This window comes from Aethalodelphis obliquidens, unplaced genomic scaffold, assembly GCF_003676395.1.
Source record: "Aethalodelphis obliquidens isolate GAN/ISIS:26980383/991018 unplaced genomic scaffold, ASM367639v1 scaffold5, whole genome shotgun sequence".
In the NCBI taxonomy this organism is placed as follows: Eukaryota; Metazoa; Chordata; class Mammalia; order Artiodactyla; family Delphinidae; genus Aethalodelphis; species Aethalodelphis obliquidens.
Window position 1 is genome coordinate 3,545,555 of NW_020837949.1, and position 24,067 is coordinate 3,569,621.

Sequence of the window (24,067 nt, forward strand, 5' to 3'; positions counted from 1 at the left end):
GGCCAGGTGGACTAGTGGAGAAGCGACAGAGCAGCGGGACCCATGTGCAAATAAAGGGTGGCAATGCACGAGAAGGTCCTTTGAGGGGCTGTAGGGCATCTAGGGTGCTGGGGTGCAGTGTGGGTGAGGCAGCATGGACTGGGCAAGGCTGGATTATGATGACCCTCTTCATCAAAGGGACAAGCTCCACCCTGCAGACAACTGGAAAAGAATGTAGGCGATAAAATGTCATGAGCACATTTGCCATTTAGAAATGTCTCTTTTCAGCATGTGGAAAATGCACTAGGACAGAGACAGCAGTTTAGGAAGTTTTTGGAGCTGTCCAAGCAAGAAAAAGGAAGTGCCCGGAGTCAAACGGTGCGGATGGATAGAAAGGAAGTTAAAATTGCACGTCAGGGTAGACTTGAAACGGTGCGGATGGATAGAAAGGAAGTTAAAATTGCACGTCAGGGTCGACTTGAAAGAACACGTTGGCCAATTAAGAGTTGATGCATGGGACTTCCCTGGTGGTGCAGTGGATAGGGCTACGCGTTCCCAATGCAGGGGGCCCGGGTTTGATCCCTGGTCAGGGAACTAGATCCCACATGCATGCCGCAACTAAGACCCGGCACAAACAGATAAATAAATAAATAAATTTTTTTTTTAAAAAAAGAGTTGATCCATTTTCTTGGGACACATTTAGCTGCAGCAACACAAATAATTCTCTGGAAGGCCCAAAGCAAGGTACGGCCAACGTTAGAAACATCTGTCACTTATTTTCACCTTTTGTTTGTACCACGTGGAACTTACGAATACGCAATTCTGTAATGATGGGGATAAACTGTAATGATCACACCTCACTTAATTTTCCTCCCCACCTGGTCATTCTACCAAGGGTTATATTTTCTCCAACCATTGTATTTCAACCCGAGGATTCCTTCGTTCCTTATTTTGATTAATCTGGTCAGTATGGCTCAAGGAACAAAAGCAGCTCAGGATTCAGGACACTTAGACCCAGTGCCTGCCAGGGGATGGACGCTGTGTCCCCCAAAATTCACGTGTTCAAACCTAAGTCCAATGTGCTAGCATCTGGAGGTGGCACTTTCGGGAGGTGACTAGGTCATGAGGGTGGAGTGGGATTAGTGCCCTTTTATAAGAGACCTTGGGGGCCCCTTCCACCACCTGAGAACACACTCAGAAACTGCCACCTATGAACCGGGAAGCTGGCCCCCACCAGACACGGACTATGCCACAGCCTTGATCTTGGACTTCCAGCTTCCAGAACTGTGAGGAAAACATTTCTGTTGTTTATTTGCTACCCAGTCCATGGTATTTTTGTTATAGCAGCCCGAATGGACTAAGTACCCTGCACACTGCACAAAGGTAGGGTCCCAATTCACACTGTGCTCTATGGACTCTGGACCGGGGTTGCTGGGCAAAAGTAAATACCTACAAACTCGATGTCATTGATGCTCCTCTGGAGCCGCGTGGGAACGTGGTGCTCCCTGGCGCCCACGCAGGGCCTGCCACCTGCACAGGCTGTGTGAGTCTGGGCAGGTCACTGCCACCTCCCAGTTCTGTTCACCCCAGCCTGGGCCCTGTAGAGGCAGCAGGCAGCCCTGCTTACTGCTATCCTTGTGCCACCACACCTAGTACTTAGCATACAGTAGGCGGTCCCTAAATGTCGGTGGCCCTTGAGGCAATGAGAGGACTGAACCAGCTCAAGGGGGCGCAGTGCCTGTCACTGTGAATTAGGTACCGTCAGTGCCCTGCAAGCCACTGGTCCAAAGATGGAACTCATTGGGCTTCCCTGGTGGCACAGCGGTTGGGAGTCTGCCTGCCAATGAAGGGGACACGGGTTCGATCCCTGGTCCTGGAAGATCCCACATGCTGCGGAGCGGCTGAGCCCGTGCGCCTCAACTGCAGAGCCTGCGCTCTACAGCCCGTGCTGTGCAGCAAGAGTAGCCACCGCGGTGAGAAGCCCGCGCACTGCAATGAGGAGCGGCCCCCGCTCGCCGCAACTAGAGAAAGCCCGCGCACAGCAACGAAGACCCAATGCAGCCAAAAATAAATAAGTAAAACAAAGATGGAACTCAGAGGGGAAGGACTCTTTGTCATTGGCCTGGTGACCGTTAGCCTGCATTTGCAACGCATCCCACACGGAGAGCTTCATCCTACATCCAGGAGTTGGGAGCCAGCGTCTGGATGATTTATTAAGTCTATGAAATATTCTTCTGCCTCGGTTGATGACAGCGTTTTATTTTCCACCCAGATATTCTATTGTAAGCCATCCCTCCATCACTTCTCTGTCACCAGGCTCTGCTTTCTCTCGTGGTGTATTTTTCTCCATCTTTCATCAGCTTCTGCCCTGAAACGCCTTTTTCTGCCATTCTACAAGCTTCCTTCTTCAAATAGGTCTGCACTCCTGACACATTTTATTCATTGAATTTTACAAGTACAAAGAGAGAGAGAGAGACAAGGGTCTGTCGGTCTCAGAGTGGCAGAGCCTTGGAACACTACACTAATTTAAAAAATCAATCTTTCCTGATTGGCCCATGATTTTCATGTTCTGCGTATAACTTTTCCTGTCATTTCACTCTATGTGGAACCAGATTTAAGTATCCATTAGAATGCCAACTCCAAAAGGGCAAAAAATTGAAAGCTGCTTTATTCACTAACACAGGCGCTTCAAACAGTAGGTGCTCGATAAATAACTGTTGAAACATTCATTGTTACAGAGGCTTTTTTCCCCTGCCACTTGCAGCAAGCAAAACGTGGAGGGATTCATCATCTAGATGAAATTGCTTTAGACAAATCATGGCTCCCATGGAGAGAACTTATGATATGCCTTTATCTACGACGTCATCATCATTCAAACCGGCCTTAAAAAGTGGGCAAGCCATAAATCGTCTCCCCTCTCAAGAAGAACGGTTGTTGGAGGCGGCAGGTGCACGGGCAGGTGGCAGAGTCCCGGTCTAAGGTCCCTCAGCGAGTCCGCAGCAGAGCGCGGGCCACCCCAGTGCCTCCACTCTGAGTCCTCTGGGCGTGGCTTCGGTCCCTACAACGGAAACGGGTGGCTGGTGCATCTGGGTGATGCAGAGTCACTGCGTTACGCTGCCAGGTAGGCATGGCGGCACCCCGACCCCAAGCCCAGCTCACCGGTCCTGCCTTCCCAGGTCTTGTCCTCCGCTTGTACGCCACCGCTGTTCACACCCCTTCCTCACCTCTGGGCAGGAGGTTCACACAAGACAGCTCACTTGCTGGGTTGCCTCCAGTGAGGACAACGGATGAAAATCACACCCCTTGATAAGTCTCGGAGAAGCAAAGTCCCGAAGTCGGAGGAAAACTCTCCTGGCTCCAGAGATCACGAGCTCAAGACTGGTGGGGCTGGGGTGGGGCAGTGTGTGGCCAGGAGGAGGACCAGATCTCCTCGGGTGCACAGTGTCCAGGGCATCCAGGGGAGACCCGTCACGCTCCTCTGGGTGGCAGGGGCTTTGCCCCGTTTTTACCAGACTCATTTTCTGTAGAAGAAAATCTCTGCTATGGTGGTGGCCCAATCCTCTATAACCATCCAGACATCTTCAGGATGGATCCTGCCTGTCACCTTTAATAGCCTCAGTCATTCGGGGACACAACGAGCAGGAACGTCTCTGGACAGCCTTCCTTACAAAAGGCAGGGCTCGACGCCCCCCCACCCACCCCCCACCGGCTCACAGCTGATCTCGCTTCTCCTGCTCTGCCAGGCGCTGCTGTTTAATTAAGGAAGGTGGCAAGTGGCAAGAGCCCCTTCTGCTGGCCCTTCGGGGAGTCTGGTTCCAGAAGCGTGGCTGGGCCACTGGTCTGAGTCAGGCAGGCAGATGGACCCGCTGGGAAGCAGACGATATGCCTGGTCCCTCTGCTACTCCCAGCTCCTGCTTACCCCTCAGCTCCCTGTTTATTCTTTTCTCTTCTCTTGGGGACAGAATTCTTGGAAAATAGATGACAATGGCAGAGAATAGGTCACCACGAGATTTGTCCAGATGCATTACAACATGGCGTTTACCTAAACCAGTGACATAAACTATTAACTTGGGAGGCTTTTTGCACTAAGTAGGATTTGTCCAAACCTAAGACAACAAACCCAGCCATCAGGAATGAACAATGAGACTGTGGCCTTGGGGAGGCCAGGGAGCGTCAGGAGAGGAGAGCTGCTTCCTTAACACCATAGCTGGACGGTCCCCAAGGCCACAGTGACGCTCCACCAGGAAGGCCCAGACGGCCTGGGGAGAGGGACAGCGCCATGTGAGGGCTGAGCTCAAAGGCCACTTGGCCACTGACTCCGGACATTGGGGAGCCTTGCCTTAAAATTCAGGTCCTGTCAATAATTCCCTCGCCTGGAGGAGAATGTGCTTTTCAGAGTCACTTGACAGATGAAGGCCATCAGATGACCCTGCTGCCTACCTCAGGGAACTCTAGTGCATTGTCTGGTCTACCTTCCATAATGGTCGGAAGCACCCATGACCTGTATGGTCCCAAAGACCCCAAGGCTCAGTCTCTGTCCTGAACGTGCATCCCGGGGGTTAAGCATCACAGCCATTTTACTCATGGCCTCTTCGAAGTGCAGAGAGGATGAAATTGCCCCAGGCTGTTGATGAAGTTGGAGGCTGACTGGAGACCTGGATCTGGGGATCACTTCCTGTTTTCCCCATCACTAGACAAAACTGTCTCCCATCTCAGTGCCTCCTCCTGCCATTTCTGTAAAAGGGCTCATGTCAGTTCCATGGTTTTGTAAAATTGAATCTATTGTCTTCCAACCTACGGCACACAAACTATGAAATATTTAGCACACTGATCAAGAGCAGATATATTTAAAAAACAATATGGAGGAATTAGCTCTATTTTCTTTGAGGTGTATTTCAGTATGACAGGGAAAAACAGATGACAAATGGTTCTTGAGAATGTAAGGATAAACGAGTTTACCAAAGACCCCACATCCTTCTTATCGCCAGTTGATTGGTCAGAGTGAAAAACACGCCAGAGTTTCCTTGCAAAAAGTTAAACTGTTATCTCTTTAGAGACTTTGCCTTTTTCTATATTCTACACACATCAGTGCTCTGCGTATGTTTCATACACGCACAGAAAGAATAATCAGTCTTAAAGTGAAACTAAGATCACCTCTGTATTGTGATATCAATGCTTTTTCTCATGAAAAATATAAGAACCTACCATGCTTCTCAAAAATTATAATATTCATTGTGTTGCCATCTCTTCACTTTTTAAAAACATTTCCTCACAAAAAGTTACTATAGCTGTGGGGTTTTTTTTGTTTTTTTTTTGGTTTTTTTTTTGCGGTACACGGGCCTCTCACTATTGTGGCCTCTCCCGCTGCGGAGCACAGGCTCCGGACGCGCAGGCTCAGCGGCCATGGCTCACGGGGCCCAGCCGCTCCGCGGCATGTGGGATCTTCCCGGACCGGGGCACGAACCCGCGTCCCCTGCATCGGCAGGCGGACTCTCAACCACTGCGCCACTGGGGAAGCCCCTATAGCTGTGTTTTTAAACACACACACTCACTCCCCGCCCCACACACACGGCACACGGGCGTACCTTGGAGATACTACGGGTTGATTAGTTCCAGACCACCACAACAAAGTGAATATTGCGATAAAGCAAGTTACATGAAATTCTTCGTTCCCAGTGCACATGAAGTTACGTCTACAGTCTACTGTAGTCTATTAAGTGTGCAACAGCATTATGTCTAACTAAACAAGATACGTACCCTAATTTTAAAATACTTTATTGCTAATTTTCTGGTGGCGTCTTTAGGATTCTCTATGTACAGTATCATGTCATCTGCCAACAGTGACAGTGTTACTTCTTCCTTTACCATTTGGATTCCTTTCATCTCTTTTCCTTGTCTGATTGCTGTGGCTAGAACTTCCAATAGTACGTTGAATAAAAGTGGCAGGAGTGGGCATCCTTGTCTTGTTCCTGATCTTAGAGGAAAAGCTTTCAGCTCTTCACCATCGAGTATGATGTTAGCTGTAGGTTTGTCATATGTGGCCTTTATTATGTTGAGGTAGGTTCCCTCTATGCCCACTTTCTGGAGGGTTTTTATCGTAAATGGGTGTTGAATTTTGTCAAAAGCTTTCTCTGCATCTATTGAGATGATCATATGGTTTCTAGTCTCCAATTTGTTGATGTGCTATATCACACTGATGGATCTGTGGATACTGAAAAATCCTTGCATCCCACTTGTTCATGGTGTATTATCCTTTTAATGTATTGTTGAATTCAGTTTGCTAATTTTTTTGAGGATTTTTGCATCTGTGCTCATCAGTGATATTGACTTGTAATTTTCTTTTTCTGTGATATCTTTGTCTGGTTTCGGTATCAGGGTGATGCTGGCCTCACAGAATGAGTTTAGAAGTGTTCCTTCCTCTGCAATTTCTTGAAATAGTTTGAGAAGGACAAGTGTTAACTAGTCTCTAAATGTTTGATAGAATTCACCTGTGAAGCCATCTGGTCCTGGACTTTTGTTTGTTGGGAGTTTTAAAATCACTGTTTCAATTTCAGTACTGGTTATTGGTCTGTTCATATTATATTTTTCTTTCTGTTTCAGTCTTGGGAGATTGTACCTTTCTAAGAATCTGTCCATTTCTTATAGGTTGTCTATTTTATCGGCATATAGTTGTTCATAGTAGTCTCTTATGATCTTCTGTATACATGCGATGCTGGCTGTAACTTCTTTTCCGTTTCTGATTTTATTGATTTGGCTAAACACCATCTGAGCCTTCAGTGAGTTGAAATCTTTTTGCTGGTGGCGGGTTTCAAATATTTTGAGATTTACCAACATGTGACACAGAAACGCTAAGTGAGCAAATGCTTCTGGAAAAACGGTGCCAATAGACTTGCTTGATGCAGGGTTGCTACAAGCCTTCAATTTGTAAAAAAAATGCAATAGCTGTGAAACACGATAAACTGAAGCATAGTAAAATGAGGTCTGCCTGAGTGTGTGTGTGTATAGATATAGAGATTTATATATAAAATATAAAATTTGCCAGTTTAACCAGTTTTAAGTCTATAATTCAGTGGCAGTAAGTACATTCGCAATGTTGTGCAACCATCACTACTATCTATATTCAGAAGTTTTTCATCACCGCAAAGTGAAAATCCCTAACCACTGCGCAATAAGTCCCTTTTCCTCTCCCCAAAGCCCGTGGTAACCTCTAACTACTTTCTCTCTCAATGAATTTGCCTATTCTACATATTTCAGATAAGCAGAATCATAGAATATCTGTCCTTTCTGCCTGGCCTATTTCACTTAGTATAACTTTTCAAACTTATCCACGTTGTAGGATATATCAGAACTTCACTCTTTTTTGTTTGAGTGACATTCCTTTGTGTGTATAGACTGCATTTTATTTATCCATTCAACTACTGATGGACACTTGAGTTGTTTCCACCTTTTGGCTATCGTGAGTAACACTGCAATGAAAATTGCACACTCATTATCTGCGTACTGCATACTCAAGTCCCTGTTTTTAATACTTTGGGGCACTTTAGCTGTTTTTAATTTCAGAAGGACAATTAATTGGTTGAAATTTGCACGATTTATCCACTTTTTAAAAAAAATAAATGTATTTATTTATTTTTGGCTGCATTGGGTCTTCGTTGCCGCGCGCGGGCTTTCTCTAGTTGCGGCGAGCGGGGACTGCTCTTCGTTGTGGTGCGCGGGCTTCTCATTGCAGTGACTTCTCTTGTTGTGAAGCACGGGCTCTAGGCGCGCGGGCTTCAGTAGTTGTGGCTCGCGGGCTCTAGAGCGCAGGCTCAGTAGTTGTGGCGCACGGGCTTAGTTGCTCCGCGGCATGTGGGATCTTCCCGGACCAGGGTTCAAACCTGCGTGCCCTGCACTGGCAGGCGGATTCTTAACCACTGTGCCACCAGGGAAGCCCTATCCACTTCTTATGTCTTGCAAATCATCTCATAGTCTTGGCAGAACCCAGTAAAAGTTACCCCATTGGTCTATAAATCAGCTAAGACCCACCTACAACAGGCACCTCTCAGCCCCATAGACCACAGGCTGACCAGGAAGGGTTCCAGGACTCACTCCCCCATTCTCCAGTGACCATGATCAGGTGTCTTCTTGTGACTCAGCCCGCATTTGTCAAACAGGGCAAATAATACTTTGTGTATCTAATGTGATTGTCATTAGGATCAAATGAGGCAATGTTTGGAAAACCTTTGAAATGCAAAAAGCTCTATGTAGCACAATACGCTATTTTTGAATTCGAAAACAGCTGTTTTCATGCATCTGCAAAGAGGACTGAAACGATTTGGGTCCAGAAGCACCTGTTCCCTTGTCCTCATGGTGTCAGAATCACGAGGCAGCGACAAGCATCCCCAGGAGAGTACAGTATCCAGTTTACCCCGTGTAGACGGTGGGCATCTGATGTCAGCTCATCGCGCCCTCATATACCTGGGGTTGCATGGAGCTCACTCTGAGTCCTTCCTGCTTGGTCGTCTGAGCTTCTATCTGGAAAGGTACCAGGATCATCAAGGATGCTCAAGGTCTGTCTGTACAGGCCCACTTCCCAGGCATCCTCTTTGTTCTTGGAATTCCCACAGTACCATGTGCTACATGAGCTTCATAACAAAGACCGTTTATGTTTTCTGTTATTATTATTCCTGTTTGCCTGGAATGGAGAGTGAGCTCCTTGAGTAAAGGAGCCATGCCTAGCCCACTGCTGTATATACCCCACGCATGTTGCTTTGCCTTTGTAAGTACTCATCAAGTTCCTGCTGGTGATGATGGTGGTCTCGTTGATGATGACAGTGCCGATGGCTAACCCTTAGTAACAAATACCAAGTTCCCAGCATTCTAACACTTCCTGTGTATTAACTCGGTTATCCTTAAAAGAACCCTGTGAAGTAGATCGTTTCTATCTTCCTCTTACAGATGGTAAACCTAGGCAGAGAAGGTTGCTTCAGATCACACAACTGTGTCAAGTCCAGGATTCAGAGGAGGCATCTCTTGCAGATTTCATGCTTAGAGCATCTACGCTAGTCTTCTCTCAGATGAGTGGTCTAGGGCAATGCGAGAGGGATTCTAGGGTTCAGAAGCTGAGCAGATCATATTAGTGGGGCCAGTGGGGTAGGTGGAAATGAACCGAGTCCCAATTCAGAGAGGGCTATGGTGAACATCACTGCTTGCTCCCTGATGAGGGAGGGACTGGAGACAGGATGTGGGTACCCTGACCCTTCAGGTACGCACAGGTATTGCCCCTGAGACCAGAGTGAGACATCAGATGTGTTCCGACTCTGGCCTGAGCAGGATGCCCCGGGAAGTTCTGGCTTTCGGGGGCGGGGGACAGGGAGGGTTCCAGAGTCACCACCTCTCATTTGACCTCCTGTTATATATGGACCAATTATGATTGCTTCCAATCCCCTTAGAAACCACTGAATATTTCTCTGCCCAAACACACAATAGAGTTTTTGGTTTGTTTTATTTTGTTTTCTCATGGACGGTCTTCACTTCAATGCCTAGCTACTATAAACAAGCCATTATATGTGAATTCTTTCCAATAAACATACACCTTGATAACAACTCCGAGGAAACCGCCCCTAAGAGAAGGCCATGGCACAGCCTTCTGTCATGGGCTTCTCACTCCAGTCCCAGTTTTGAGTCTAAAGCCAGGGCTATGCCCAAGGTCAGGGGCACACTTGTCTCAGCCTGCAGCTTCCTCCTGAGGGATGTGGGGAACAAAGGGAAAGAAAGGCCCAGGAGGAGGAGACAGTGTAAAAATTATCTACGAGGGATGCAAACCAAGACCTGAGGGGGGGCTGCCTCTGCCTCGTTTCCCATGTTGGAAAAAGGCGTTTGTGTGGACCGCTGGGTGTACTGTGTCTGGGAGGATAAGCCTCAGAACAGCTGCAGTGAAAGAGCAGTTACTGGATCGGACGACGGAGCAAAGATTACCCGGCAAAGTACCAACATCAAAGGCAAGCCAGGGATCTGCACCTTCCTGATGGGGCCACAGGCAGAGTGGGAGATGGAAGGACAAGGAAGCCACCTACTTGCTGAGAATATGCCCGGCTCTGTCCCAGCCCCCGCCAAAACTCCTACTACATGGAATTCTCCAGAAGACTCGCTTAGGGGAAGCTGACTCTTCCTTTGACAGTGAAGAAACTGAGACATGAGGTTAAGTCACTGAGATAAAGTCACAGAGACCCATGTCTCAAACCAGTTCGTGACTCCAAACCCCGCACCAGTCTATCTTTGCTGAGCTCGACACCGAGGATTATGGGAAGCTCTTGTTAAGCAGGAAGAAGGTGGTTCGCATTTTTCTCAGGTAGCAGGATGCAGGCCACTGCATCAGAGAGAGTTCAAACTCCTCAATACGCAGTATGACCCTAAAAAAGGGACCACTGATATGAACGTGTTCTGGTGCTAAAATCCGTCTGTGCCGCCAGTTGCAAAGCATTGCACGCTCATTCCAGAGATATTATATCCAGACACAAGATGCTTCTGAAATACCACTTAGCACGGTATCCTAAGATCTCCTGGGTACACAATGGTGGTAAGTCTTTGGACTTTGTGACACCTCTGATTTCTTTTAAACCTTAGTCCAGCTCCGTAGATTTATAATTGGACAATGCTTGTGTTAAATCGTTAATACTATTCGGATCTATCACTCAGTTATGATAATGAACATAGAGCTCCAAGCGTGACTCATACGATTCGGAACACAGTTCCCAGGGGAGCCCCAGCAGAGGGAACGTCTGCCACATGCCAAGTCTGGAACCAGACGCAGCATCTTCAGATGCCGGTGCCTAAAACTGTATAAATCCTGGCATTTAAAACTGTATTCTTGTTACATAATAGTTACGTATCTCCCGCTTACTACCGGTGTGCCTTTAGTCAAGTTCCTTAACTGCCTCAGTTTCCTTACATGTAAAAATGACGTGGTGCCTGTCCTAACCTCACAGGCTGAATGACATGTTAAGACGTACAAAATGGTTAAAACAGGGCTGGTTTCAGAGTGTGCTACCAACTCAGGCCGGCTCCTGTGTCACGTTATTGGAACAAGGAGGTGTGAGGAAATAGAAAAGTGTCGATACTGTGATCTCTCTAGGAAGGATTTTTTTTTTTAACATCTTTATTGGAGTATAATTGCTTTACAATGGTGTGTTAGTTTCTGCTTTATAACAAAGTAAATCAGTTATATATATACATATGTGCCCATATGTCTTCCCTCTTGCATCTCCCTCCCTCCCACTGAAGGATTTTTAACCTGCAAATATGTTGTGATTGGAGTGGTAATGAACTCACTCATTACCATTATTAATTAAATCCCAACGTAAATTGAATTAGTAACTAATTAATGAATAGGTGTAACCACGGCCATTGTGTACTGAACAGCTACAGGAGACCACGCCCAGTGCTGGGCACATCGTGCTGCATCCCCGCAGCAGCCCTGCCCTGATGACACTGTCTCCTGAATAAAGGAACCAACGTGACATGTCTCAGGTCATGGGCAGAGTACATGGGGGACAGCTCCCACCCAGGGCCTGCCGTCCACCAAGCCAGAGCTTCCTGCATTCACGCCATAGGCAGGCCTGTACTTCAGCCTCGGAAGTGGGGCCGGTTTTAAGAGATGCTTCCGCAGAAAGATTTGCTCCTTGAGTTTTTAGCTCAAGTTTGTGAAACTCAAGGGAATAAATTTACGATGTACATTTGCATTTAGTCTAACCCTCAAGAGCTCTGTGATGGAACCTTTTAAAAAATCCACCAATACTAAAATAACATTAAGAGGGATCACCGCGTTGCTTCCAGCAATGACAGGCCAGCTACACGTCCACGATCCCAGAGCGGTTCCTCCCACTGTTGGACCGTTTGCATGCAGTGGTGGAGGATAAACAATTACTTTACTTTTCTCTATACTAAATGTAACTTTTCTTTCAACATCCTGCTGACTATTCTCCACATCTGCTGAGAGTTATAAAATGTTCTCAGCTTTGAATAGGACATAAGCATAAACAATGGCCCAAGATGCTTATTATCTCAACAGGAAGAAACAGGATCTTTTCTAGGGTTTTAGAATCGTTTTGTTTTTTTTTCCCCAAAGGATCATCTCCTGTGCAGTTAGTGCATGAGGGTTCTTTTTTTTTTTTTTTAACATCTTTATTGGAGTATAATTGCTTTACAATGGTGTGTTAGTTTCTGCTTTATAACAAAGTGAATCAGTTATACATATACGTATGTTTCCATGTCTTCCCTCTTGCGTCTCCCTCCCTCCCACCCTCCCCATCCCACCCCTCCAGGCTGTCACAAATGAGGGTTCTTTATTGAAAGCTAAATCCATCTGAGGACAGTCTAAGAGTCAAACCTAATCAAAGGAGTTGCCAACATGCTCATCAATGAGCAAGACCCCTAAACAGGTACCGTGTACCACCCCCAACGCGATTAAACGTCACGTTCCATTCAGCTCCTTCCCAGGGCTCAATAGCTTTTTCTAGGAGTTTACCTGGACTCAGAAGTCAGACTAATGAGACTCTGCCATCTAAACACAATGATCATGAGTACCACAGTGAGAAGGCTCCAGTTAACACGACACGGGTTTTTTTTTTGTTTTTTTTTGTTTTGGTACGCGGGCCTCTCACTGTTGTGGCCTCTCCCGTTGCAGAGCACAGGCTCCGGACGCGCAGGCTCAGCGGCCATGGCTCACGGGCCCAGCCGCTCCGCGGCATGTGGGATCTTCCCGGACCGGGACACGAACCCGCGTCCCCTGCATCAGCAGGCGGACCCTCAACCACTGCGCCACCAGGGAAGCCCGAGACGGGCTTTTAGATCCACACGCACGCATGGCGCGTTACTCTAAACACTGCGGGATTCACGCGTCTGTCTCAGTAAGTGATGCCCTTCGAAGCTGCCACCTCAGAAAGCCACGTTCTCAGCCGCATGATCCCACCACTGACGGCAACCTAGGAATGTCCTGACGAGGGTCAGTTTGGGGACCACAGCTGAAAATCAGTCACAAAATTTCGTAATCATTCTTTAACCCTACAGAAAACATCTAGATTGATCAACCATGGTATTCTCCACACGTGCCTCAACTGATTAGATCTATGCCCCCGCACCCAGACACAGATCACACACACACACACACACACGCAACACACATACCACGCATGCACCACAAGCACACACTCATACACACCACATATACACACTGCACGCACATACACACACAGGCACGCACATGTCTTTCCTTAAACGACCGTGATTTACTATCACCCAACATTTTCAAAAAATGTGGTGAAGATGTTCAAACACTTCCAAACGTATTTGGAACGAGAGCGTCCTTCATAGGACGAGGCTCTGACTTCATAGGGGCCCCTCTGAAGGTGAAAGCACGTATTTGGATGGATAAGTTCTATCACGACTGCTCCAAACTCACATCACCTCGCGGTCCAAGGTTTTTCCTTGTCCCCACTTTTCACCTGAGGAAACAGATGTAAGTGCTATATTCCTGATGGATAGGACTGTCTATGACCGTATATTTATAGCAGTAAAATGCAGTTTCTAAAGTAGTTTGGGTCCCACTGTTCCTGCCTGAGTTTTCCCCAAGCTGCTTTTGAAAATAAGGCAGTAAGTGAATTCTTCGCGGAGGTCGCCTGATCCAACAGCAAATGAAAGCTATTTAGATTTTTTTGGAGTTTAAAAACTGTTTCTCCAAGTATTCTAATTGTTTTAACTTAGCAAGTGGGTAAGTGGCCAAGACATTCCTGTGCTTGTGCTTGGTATGCGCGGGGTCGGGACCCCTCTGCCCCTCCACGTCTGGAGAACAGACTGTCTGCATCTCCCTCACTTAGTGAAACAAAGTCCTCACCTAACTCGGCTACAGGGAGGGTCTGGCACTTTCCCTGAGTCGTCCGAGCCATACCCATCACCTGCACAGGGGGACGGTCAGCCCCCTTCCTCACGGTTATCCAGCAAACATGACAGGAGACTAGTTGGTCTGGGCGGCTGTGTCCCCCAGAACGTCACCTGCCAACAAGGTTGTTCCACGTTGTATGGGAAAAGCAAACGTATCAACGGACTATGACAATTCAGAACAGCTAGACAAGGATAGAGATGAATGCTTTGCTCTTTGCCACCTTTAAAATTTTACTTTTTAAGCCAGAGGAACAAATAGATCTTCCTAAGCTAATCACTCCTTCGGTTTGTCCAGGAACGGGTAGTCTGGACAAACGTAGTCTGATTTTTTTGCAGCTCAGAAGCATTCTGAGGATTTGCAAGATGGACAAATGCTCTAATGCGAAGAGTTGGTCCTTGTCATTCACAGACTTCTTATTGGCCAAGTCACCTGTTCGCTGACATTTATTTGTAACCCCCCAAATCAACCCTCGTGGCACTTTTGTGGTCATTCGCGGACATGCATAGTGGAAACAAATTTGTTGTTGCTTGATGTGCACGTTCCCAGCTGAGGTCCACAAGACATCCCTCTGCCACCTTGTTTCAGCTCATACTGTAAACAAGGGCCCTGCCCATGGTCTACTTAGTGCCACATTTCCCACATCTTTGTGCTATTTGGAGATGATTTCATGGTTTAAAATGGCCCCTAAGCATCACACTGAAGGGCTACCTAGGGCTGCTGAGTGCAAGAACGCTGCGACGCACCTAAGTAGAAAAATGCGTGTGTTACATGAGCTTCACTCAGGCATGGATTACAGTGTGTTGGCCATGGGTTCAACGTGAATGAATAAACAATAGATATGCAATAAGGTGGCCTTTAAACAGAAACACTGTTTCATCTACTGAAACATTTCATTCTTGAAAGGCTTAAGGGTCATGAATATCAGGCAGACCCAAATTGGAATGACCTGGGTGACCCTAGGAAAAATCAGTTAGAAATTCTGAGTCAGTTGCCTCATTTCTCAAATGGGAATAGTAACTGCCCATGGGGTTTTGGTCTGTAGCTCTAAGATAACATCCATTAAGTTTGGGAAAAACCGTGACCAACAATAGGTTATCAATAGGAAGTGTTCATCGTATACCTCCATGCTGACCCCCATGCCAGGTTAAACACTGACTACCTGGACACCAGCAAGGCCGACAAATCTCAAACATCAGAGCTACAGGAGCAGAGTCTGTATTCCTAAGAGATTTCAAACTGTGCTCTGAATTCAGAGCTATTAGCTGTGGAGAGGGCGGACGGGGGCAGTGAGATAGGGAGGAAGGAGGGTCGTGATCACAGACCGAGTCCTTCACAAGAAGCAGGGAAGCAGCCTCACTGGCTTGATCATTCTTAACAATTTTAACATTTACTATGAAGGAGCAATTAATTTATTTACAGTGGAACAAGTCCCCAAACAAATGGCTCAGGGCAGAAAGGTCCAAATCAATAGGTCTCCCAGAAAACAAATCAGGCGATTTACCCGTGTGAGGACCACAGAAGAACGTGACCTCTGAGATCTCCACGTCTGGAGACACAGCTGCTAGCCTTGGTCGTGAGCACGCACCTGGGGCAGGTGTGCCCAGAGACAATCAGGGGAACCGAAGGCCTGCGGGGAGAGTGGTCAGAGTCTATCTCCATCTTTGACCACAACCCTCGGATGGTCACGTTTGCCAGAAATGTGGCTCAGTGGCCTGGGATGACGCTAAAGCATGGTAACAGGGATGGAGATAAAGCGCTGTGTATTACAAAGAAAAAAGGTCAGTCTTAATTTAAAAAAATTTACTCCCAACATTTTGTACTAAAATACAAGAAAAGCAGTGACTTCAGAGCTCACTAGGGTTAAAATTATAGCCATGATTTCCCAGAGCCGGGTTTGGAATCTGAGGTACCTGTAGAGGCACCGAGATGCTTTTAAGATGAAGGTAAGTGAAAAATGAAGACAGTCTCGCAGATTTTGGTAACTAGTGCCCGAGGACGGGAAAAAAAAAAATCTTAGGTTGCACGTCCGCATCTAATTCATCGAAGAATTAGATCTTTTTCTTATGTGTATGGAAGAATCCCAGTTCAGTAAATACTAAAATTTAGGGCCTAACGCTTCTGGGTGCCAAGAGGTCAAAGCTGGCCCTCGACTGCAGGTTGGAGCTGTCGGTCGGCACGCAGATGGTCAGCGGCCGGGTGGATGGACCTACTCTCATAGAGCAGCTGGCCTGCGCACAAGACCGGCTCCAGGTGGAAATGGCTCCTGCATCCCTGCAGTGGGAAACGGGCTGCCCTGCTTGCGTGGGATGATTTTACTGGTGTTGCCCAGACTGGAGAAGAGCGTTCTGTGTGAGGAACCACGGAATCCCGATCGGAACTTAGGAACCTGGCAAGAAGGTTTCCATTTCACAATGAGGAGCTTTGGATGAAGGAAAGGGACGGGGCCATGCCTGCAGGATTCTGCAGTTGAAGAGGTGCTGGGAGATGACAAAGCAGCCTGTACGTTTCCTGCTGAGGACCCTGAGTTCTCAGGGCTTCTGGGCATCAGCGAGGGAGCTAGCGCCTCAGCCACCGTGGCCTCCACCACCACGCGGCACCGCTCACCCTTAACGAGACCTTCTTGTTATCTGTCTTCCTCGCTTCCTGAAAGGAGCAGTGGAGGCAGGGACAGACATTTATAGAGAAGCACCTAGGATTGTTCCAGTGCAGTTTCTCTCCTAATTGTTAGCGCTGCTATAACTACGTTTTTCTACTTGTGCCGAATTGACTATACCATCCAGGCTACATCTCGAGAGAAATCATGCTTAAGAACAAGCCATCTTCCTCCCCCAATCTCCTCTACATAAAAAAGCCCAAAGTTTATACTTCACTTTCAAATTGTTGTTTAAAACATGCTGCTTATTAATAAAAGTGGATGGAATCAGATAATCCACAAAAGGGGAACACAATGATTTGTTCTCTTTTCTTTTTGTAATCTTCCATAATGAGGTGCACTGTTCCACAGATCATCAGTCTTATCCACCGATAAGCCTGTATTTCGCTTCAGTATAAAAAGCGCACTGCCCCCCGCCCCCCGCCCGGTATGGGTAACGGCCACCTGACAAACGTAAAGCTAACGGTCATCGTAGCAGGGAGGGAAGCCCTTGCCTTGCTGCACAGCCTGGATGGCTCACTGGCACAGCTGGCTGTGACACAAGCCGCGTCTCGTCATGAGCTTCTGTTGTCTTTGGGGGCGGGGGCTGGCTCCTCTAGCCCAGATCCTCCACCTAAAGCTCTTCCCCGCACACCTGGGGGCCCCCCACTGCGCCCCGTTCTCTGTTCTGCTTCCTTCACTGTACTGTTGGGCATCACAGCTCATGGCAGAGAGGCTGAGCTGAACAGGGAGGACCCTCCAGGACTGGGAATTTCAAGGTGACTAGACAATGATACAGATCAAAAGATCCTTGGGACAAAGGAAGTGGGAGGGATAAACAGCAGCAAATATTTGTTGTGTCCGCAGATCAGTGGAACTCCTGTGTATTCTAGACAAATGAGGTTAAATGTAATTCACAACAGCCAAGACACGGAAGCAACCTCAGTGTCCATTGATGGATGGATAAAGAAGATGTGGTGTATGTGTATAAACAATGGAATATTACTCAGCCATAAAAAGAACGAAATAATGCCATCTGTAGCAACACGAACGGACCTAGAGATTACCATACTGAGTGAAGTAAGTTGGACAGAGAAAGACAAATATCATATGATATCACTTATATGTGGAAGCTAAAAAAATGATACAAATGAACTTATTTCCAAAATAGAAACAGACTCACAGACATAGAAAACAAATTAGTGGTTACCAGAGGTGAAAGGTGGTGGGGATGAGGGATAAATTATGAGCTTGGGATTGACATATACACACTACTCTATTTAAAATAGATAACCAACAAGGACCTACTGTACAGCACAGGGAACTCTACTCAATACTCTGTAATAACCTATATGGGAAAAAGAACCTGAAAAAGAATAGATATATGTATATGTATAATGAAATCACTTTGCTGTACACCTGAAACGAATATATTGTAAATCAAATATACTCCAATATAAAAAATAAATAAATGAAAAAAAAGAAAATCACCCCCCCACCACCACCACCAAAAAAATAAAAGAAGTCCTTTGTGAGGAAAATGGTAAAAGAGCCTTGGTGGGAACAAAATGAAAAGGGTCCGTTTGCTCGATGGTACGTGACTCTGCTTCTGCTCTGGAGAGCCGGGTCTCACAAAGCAGAAGTTCTGGGGCTCCATGAACAGAAACCTCTGCAGACCTGACGGCGGGGGCGGTTTCAGGGCTGGGTGTCGGGCCAGCAGAGGCTTGTGATGGGAGTAGCTTGGCTGCAGCATCAGGACCCCGGAGGGACGCCCGCCACCGCCAGCTCCTTGTTCTGTTACCCACGTAGGTCCGGGGCGGTCACTGTCAAGGTCACCTCTCATCCCTCTGCGGCTCTCTCCTGAGCACTTTAAACACGTATGTATGTTTCCCCTCATTAACACTCCTCATGCCCTGATCCCCCGCACTGCTCACCGACAATGGGGATTTTGAAATGAACATCAGTGCAATTCTAGAGATCCCAAAATTTCTAAACTCCAATTCCAAATAAGAAAAGGGACATCTGGCTGCGCGCTTAGCAATGAATCTCTAGGTGAAATTCAAGGAGCTAGCGCCCTACTGGTCACACCACCTCTGTCGAGTTTTTACCCAGGCAGTGTTCAAAATGCTTCCCTTTGGATTAATGTCCCTTTCGATTATACTAATAAAGGATATGAAACTAAATCCCCAGCTGTCCCAGAAGGGCCATAAGAAGTAACAGAGGTGCGTTCTCTGTGGTCTGAGTGAAGCATGTTTCTCACTTTGACGAACGTTGCATTTAATGAAAAGTAAATATTAGGAGAACCCTGTCAAGCATGGATGGAACATGCAGGCCTATTTCAGCAGAAGATGCGGAGCACTTATGTGGACCTTTCGCTCAGTTCAAGGCCCTGTGCTAGCAGCTGGGGATTTGCAGGTGAATAAATCAGGCTGTTTCTTCTCCAGAAGCTACTCATCTGTCCAGGGAGAGAGATATACAGAGTCCATCAAGATGCTGATGTAGAGGGATTTTTCAAGAACATTTTACTTCCAACCAGGAAACTGACTACGGTGCTCCTTCGATTTCACCTAAGGGTTTTGATTACAGACTTTATCCAAAGCATCACATTAATTAGTCAATCTTTCCGGAAGGCAAGTCTATGCAGTGATCCCAGACACGGAAGTGTCTCCAGGCCGCACTGAATCATACCGTCTGCCTTCGTTAGAGTCCTTTCGTTCAGGGGACGCTGACTGTACTTTCAGATCCAACCTTTGAGACATTTTTGTGTCATTTTAAGGGGGTGGCAGCCTGATGTCTCTAGTGCTGGCCCTGTGGCTTTTTCTGGGACCCTCTTATAAATGCCAAGGAAGGAGGTTCTCCGTCTCAGTGGTGGTCACGGCACTTGCTGGCCCCGCTGAGCAGTTGCCGGAAAGCCTGTCTGATCGGTCTCCAGCACCCACGGTAAGTGGAGGGAGTTGGGTTGTTGAAACGATAAGAGTCTCCCGTCCCTCAAGGCCTTGTCTTGAGGCCTCCTGGTCACTGCTGGCCTCTTCGTGTCCTCCTGCTTCCCACTCTACTAGCTTGTTCTGTATCCTGACTAAAGGGAATCCCATTCCACCCCCTGCCCATTCCAATTTCAACACGTTTCCTGCTTGTTGCAACCAGTGGTACCACTTCATCTTTGCCCCCTCCCAGTCTGCTACCCCAGGAAGAGGCAGCCCTGGCCCCTATCTCGCTGGATTGATAGATAAACAGGGTGTCGTTGAATCCTTAAACTCAGTAGACACAAAATACACGGACAATAAGCCATTTACATAGACTGGAGCTTAAATCTTTGAGCTGTGTGACTTCCCTCTGATCAGAGGAGCTGCACCTTCTGAGTTGGGAGAACAGAAACAGACATCCGGGGACCATGGAAACTTCCCAGGAAAGTGCTTAAGAGGATGACCGTGAACCCAGTCCTTAATCACAGCTCATTATTACCGCAGTACATCTTGTCCACTTCATAACCCCCCTATCTTTTGGAAATGGAGGTTTTCAATCAAAGGAGAGATGGTCCACAGGGGTTGGGGCAGTGTTCAGGATGAAGAAGGAAACCCACGCACTGGAGCATTGAAGGGCCCCATTCTTGCGAGTTTTGTGTGTTGGGATAGGATGAGCTCCGGAGCCAGGGTGGAATTCCTCAACAGCTACACAAAGAGTGGGGACACCAGCACCCTTGTTTACATGGAGGCAAAACCACCCCCACCCCTGCATCGGCATGCCTTCACTCGACTTCCCCTTTTGCTGTCTTAGTGCAAACTTTGCCATAGCAAGGCTGGTCTCAGCTTCTTCCTCTCCCAGGGAAAAAAGCTCCTGTGCCTTTGACCCAGAACTTACTGGACGTTTCTGTCTGACCTGAGCAGCTCTGGGAGCTGGGCGATTGGACCAGCCATTCCCCTCCAGGTACTTGAAAGGCCTGGATGGACGGTTCTCAGGGCCCCCAGCTTCTAGATTCCATGATTCTGAGCTCTTACTTGATAGCCTACATGTATTGTATTTCACTTTTCTTTAGGAAAGTGATTTTTTCCTTCTATCCATTCCAAACGGGTTCTCCCGTATTATCAGTTCATAAACAGTAATGATCAGATTTTCTAAGTTGATGGAAAACATGATTCCCGTATAGAAACTTGGCCCGATCAGATTGACAACAACAGCACAGCCTGCAAAACTGGGTGATGACACTTCACCTTTAACTGAACAACAACGGGATTAAATACACTTAATAGTTACATAACATGGTGAATGTGGAAGGCTAACAATGTAAGAGCAAAACATGTTCCTCTTTCAACATGAATTTAATCTTCCCTCTTTAATTTGAAGGGAAAATGAGACTTAGATAATCATGAAAAGAAGCATGAAATGAAAAGCCTTTGTGGTTAGCCTGCGGTTGAAAACATACCCAAATAACGGCTGTGAGGACAGTCATTCTTTCTATTTACTAACAGGAAACGTATTTCCTTTGTATTATTTCTCATTATTTAGGGTTTGACACTGGAGGAAGGAAGTCATTTTTATAGCATCAATTTTTTTTTCTCATATGCCTAGGAATTGTGAAAGAACAGATACATCTTACTGCTTTTCTTACTCATCACATTTCCTTAATTGCAATGCAGACTTCCAATATTACCTCTGGGATTTGGGGAGTGCATTCAAATACTAAAACATCATTACTTCTGGGAACTTCTAAGTTTGTTAAAGAGTTGAGCAATAGTACAATAGAGACTTGGCTAGGTTGTATAGATCTGTATAGATCTTAGGGTAAATTTGTCCAAATTCATACTTTTAAAGAAAAGAAAATCAAAGCCCAGAGAAATTGAGGAAGCCCTGACCTCACCACAGGAAAGTTAATAGCAAGTCCCTAACTGTAAATTAATCAGCAAATGTGCATCGGGCATTCTTAGAGCTAGAATCCACTGCATCCCTGCAAACTTGTTCTCTTGGGTTCTACGGGGCTAAACCTACTCTGATGGTACCATCTGATTCTACAAAGTAGTGTGACCAGGAGAAGGGCAGGGCATGGGAACTAAGACTGACTGAGCACCTCTGAAGATGAGTCCAAGCCCCTGAGCCCCAGTCCTTTGGAGTAAAATGCTTTTGCTTCAGTCTCCCAGGCCTCTCTTGAGTCTTAAAAGCCTGGCTCAAGAGTTAATGATCAGGAACGTGAAGACGTACAATAGAAACAAAGAATAGCTGTTGGGCTGGGAAACTGGTAACAATTTAGACTAAAAATCAGCCACATAGCAGAGTCACTGAACTCCCAGTTCCCTGAAAGATGTAGATAAAGGCCTGACACACATTCCTAAGTTGTTTTTACAGGAAGCAGAACCAGATGAAAACTGTGACTGCAAGAATATAGACCCTAGGCTGGTTGAAACCAGAAGGCTGATGATGCTTGAAACTTCACCTCGATGCCAACCAATCCGAGAATTGTGCACAAGCTGATGATGTACCCTGCGGCCCCTCCCTCACACTGCATTTAAAACCCCTTCCCTGAAAGCCATTGGGGAGTTCGGGTCTTATGAGCATGAGCTGCCCATTCTCCTTGCTTGGTGCCTTCAGTAAATGCTGTACTTTCCTTCCCCACAGCCTGGTGTCAGTAGATTGGCTTTACTGCATGTGGGCGAGTGGACCCAAGTTTGGTTTGGTAACACCCATTATGCCCCTGGCATTGTACTGGGCTCTTTGCAAGCATTGCTTTATTCAATTGCCCCAAGAACTCTAAAAGGTGACCATTGGAATGAGTTCAACACAGGGAAAAAAATCACAAGCTTTAGGATCAGACAGCTTGGATTGAAACGCTAGCCTCTCTGCTTACCAACTGTGTGGTTTTAGCCCTAATTCTCTAATCTTCACTTTCCCCATTTGTAGAATGAGGATCACAGTGTTACCTTAGTGAGGTGTTTTTGTGAATTAACTCATTAACTCACACAAAGTATCTTTTAGAGCAAAAGGAATATTGTAGGAGATTTTAAAATGTTAGTTAACATCCCCAAATTATAGATTTTTAAAAAAGACTCATGGAATAGAAGATTTGCTGAGAATCCCGTAGATAGAAGAGGCTGGGTCAGCTGTCACCCCAGGTCTGACTGCCTCGAAGGCTCCCCTTTTCATCTGCTAATCTGCCGTGTCTAGTGCCATGACCCAGTCTTGTGTCAAAATAATCAACAAACAAGGTGATTTCCAAAGTTCTAATGTAGCTAATTAATGTCACCCGGTCCAGCATTGTGAGTTTAAATAAGATTATTGAGATAATAATTGGCACCAATAGAAAGTTTCTTAATAAAATATAGATGCATTTTGTGGAACATACACTGTTCAGAGCGTAGTGTGTCATCACAGAGAAAATCACTGAGATGAAGGGAGAAGCCACTTTCCCCAAACCCTCTTCTGACAGTTCCCTGAGTCTGAACCACACAATTTAGACCTTGATGCCGGGCTGTCTACTTTACCACCTTCGTGTAGATGCTTGTCTCCCTAACAATGTCGAGGCAACACCGAGGGCAAAGACAATCACTTCTATTCCTCATAGAACACAGCAGGGTCTGGGCATTTTAAGAACCAAAAAAACTTTCAGGCTGGAAAAGGACTATAGAGTTAATCATCTAATCCAATGGTTTTCAAAAATTTTCTAATCAGGACCTCTTTACACTTTGAGAAGTTACTGAGAACATCAAAGAGCTTTTGGTTACGTGTTTTGTTTATGTGTTCATATTCTGGTTACACGTATAAAAGTTAAATAAGAAATTTAATATATATTTATTGATTTACTTAAAATAAAACCTATTATGTGTCAAAATAATTAAAATATTTTATGAAAAATAGGTATATCTTCCAAGACAAAAAATAAATTAGTAGAATGGCATTGTTTTAAAGTTTTTCAAATCTCAATAATATCTGCCTTTATAAAAGAAAACTGGATTCTGACATCTGCTTTTGCCCTCAATTTGTTACAATGTATTATTTTGGTTTAAATATATGAAGGAAATCTGCTTCATGCATTTATGTAGTTGGAAAAGGGAGGCACTATTTTAATTACCTTTTTAAATAATTGCAGACACCCTTCTTTGATACTACATCAAAACTTGACAAGGTTATTTGGAATGTGGACTCTAAAACTAAATTAATGAATTTTTCGTATCCATGAAAGAATGAAAGGGTAAAAGGTAAATAAAATCTTGGTATTATTCGGAAAATAGTTTTGACCTTCCAGACTTCCTATTAAAGGTCAGAGGTGCCCCCAGGGTCCTCAGAAACACTTTGAGAACTTCTGGTTGAATCTAATTATTTAACAAATGTGAAATTAGGCTCAGACATGCTGAATGACTTCTGCTGACTCTCAGGGTGAGTTGTTTTAAACATAAAGTGTAGTAAGTACTGTTGCTTAACCAATGGTCTTGCAGTCAAAGACATCTTTGACCTGGTGTCCAGAAAGGACTAGTAATCTTCCATGTTCCTTCTTTCAGAGCATGAGCCTTGGTGAACAAGACCTTGACTCTTCCAAGCTCCTACAAAGGACA

The 24,067-nt window shown here is 46.0% G+C and overlaps 1 protein-coding gene across 1 annotated transcript in view; it reads right to left on the reverse strand.

Annotated features, from left to right (window-relative positions):
• Nucleotides 1–24,067, reverse strand: part of DPP6 (dipeptidyl peptidase like 6) — a 772,535-nt gene that overhangs the window by 556,286 nt on the left and 192,182 nt on the right. The window lies entirely within an intron of this gene.